Genomic DNA, 2,128 nt, shown 5'->3' with positions numbered 1-2,128 from the left:
CTGACTTTTGGGCCCTGGTTGGGTACTGCCACTGACCTACCCTATTCCTCAGTTATCCCATGTGATAAAATAAAATAGCCAATATTATCTACTTCATAGGGATTCTATATAGATCTTATTTCAGAAGGTGGTTGATTGCTTGAGTATGGCAGGTACCCAGGAACACCCTCTGAAGATGACTGAATGACCACATCCAAGGCTGAGTAAGGTAAGGGGCCAAGTGGTGCCCTGGCCCCGGGGGAGATAAGAAGAAAATATGCAATGTGTAAAAACTGATTATAGGACAAAGACAGGCTTCTGTTCATTTTTTTTTATTTGATTATTAGCTAGTCAGTGTGGCATAAACCCTTGAATCAGGACTATGATTATGGGGGAAAAAGTTTTTGTTTGGGTTCTAGATTTCCCTAGTCAGCTAATGGGGCCAAGGGCCTGGACTTATGATTCCCAGAAGAGACTGTGGGATGAAGAAATTCCTTTTTTTTCTTTTTAAATGCAGGCTAGCACTTTCCCTGCAACCTATGGCCTTAGAGTCTCAAGAAATTAAGTGACTTGCCTAGGGTCACAAAAGTAGGACTTAATTATTCCTGGTCTTCTTGACTTGGAGACCAGTTCTCTATCCACGATCCCATAGCAGCTTATAAAGAAAGAAAACAAACCAAAAAACCAACTAGATAGCACAGAATAGGTGCCAATACCTTAACCATCTCTGTGTGACAAAGTTTATTAGGACTTCTTCCATTCTCATCAAAGGAAGCTGTTAACCTCTCCTCTCATATAATACAATCAGTACCCAGTAGAGAAAATCCACACTCATATGAAAAGAAAGGTAGTTCAGTCTTTAAGCTACTTACTTCCTCCATCCTTCCCTGTGTTCTTTGTAAGGGACAAGAATTAGTAAGGGGACTTTAAGGCATTTAGGTAGTACAGAGGGTAGGAGAACTAGGCCTGGAGTCAGGAAGACCTGAGTTCTAATCTGGCCCCAGACACTGTGTGTCCCTGGGCAAGTCACTTAACTTCTGGTTGCCTCAGTTTCTTCATACGTAAAATGGGGATAATAATGACACCTACTTACCAGGGTTGTCATGAGGGTCAAATGAGATAACTGTAAAGTGCTTGGCATATTGTTGTTGGTGTTGTTGATTCATTTCAGTTCTATCTAACTCTCCATAACCCCATAGGAGGTTTTCTTGGCAAAAATAATGGAGTGATTTGCCATTTCTTCTCCCCCTTCTTTAACCACTATATAAATGGCAGCTCGGTGGTACAGTAGATAAGAGTGCAAGGCCTGGAGTCAGAAAGACCTGGGTTCAAATTCAGCCTCAAACACTTACTAGCTGTGTTGACTCTGGGCAAGTCATTTAACCCTGTTTGCCTCAGTTTCCTCATCTGTAAAATGAGTTGGACAAGGAAATGGCAAACCACTTCAGTATATTTGCCAAGAAAACCCCAAATGGGGCCGCAAAGAGTAGGACATGACTGGACAACAACAATACTATTATTATTTAAGCAGAGGCTGAGTAACCACTCATAGCAGAGATGAGATCACCTCTGAAGGCCCTTCCAACTCTGAGATTTTGTGAGTCCAGTAGCTGTGTGGCTTAATGGAAGGAGTACTAAACTGGAGGTCAAGAGACAAAGGTCCTAACTGGTGCCATTGCCTTGCTGGGTGAGCTTGGGAATTCCACTTAGCAAATCTAGTGAATTGACTCACCTTACTTGAGTGTATGATGGAAGGCTAGGGCATGGTCCATGGCTCTAGAGAACCTACTGTTTTGGCCTTTTGGAATCTTAAAAATTTACACTTATGTAACTTAAGTCCTTTTAATAGATTTATGATATCATTAATATGAGTACCCCTTTCAATGATGCAAATTAGAACCCATCCATGTCAGCCCCATAAGTTCATATAGGCCACTCAAACTTCTTGGGAGCCTTCTTTGCTTTCTCTTAGCAAAGTGAGGATGCTAATGGACACACAGGCTATTCATTGCTTAGCCTTCAATTTCACCATGTGACCAACTCGTCTTTTTTTGCTTGTATGTTTTTTGATGGCATGCTTAGCTTTATTCCTCCTTTAAAATTCTCTGTTGGTATTGTGTTGTAGACTACTCATCCTTATCATAGGCTG

At 41.4% G+C, this 2,128-nt stretch overlaps 1 non-coding gene across 1 annotated transcript; it reads right to left on the bottom strand.

The window, feature by feature from the left end:
* Positions 1–657: 657 nt before the first annotated feature.
* Positions 658–781, bottom strand: LOC114030214. The gene has a single exon (XR_003567568.1). It is a non-coding gene; the product is annotated as a U6atac minor spliceosomal RNA (small nuclear RNA).
* Between the last annotated feature and the right edge of the window lie 1,347 nt (positions 782–2,128).

This window comes from Vombatus ursinus, unplaced genomic scaffold, assembly GCF_900497805.2.
Source record: "Vombatus ursinus unplaced genomic scaffold, bare-nosed wombat genome assembly UNPS02014945.1, whole genome shotgun sequence".
Taxonomy (NCBI): Eukaryota; Metazoa; Chordata; class Mammalia; order Diprotodontia; family Vombatidae; genus Vombatus; species Vombatus ursinus.
This window is presented reverse-complemented; position numbering and strand designations above follow the sequence as displayed.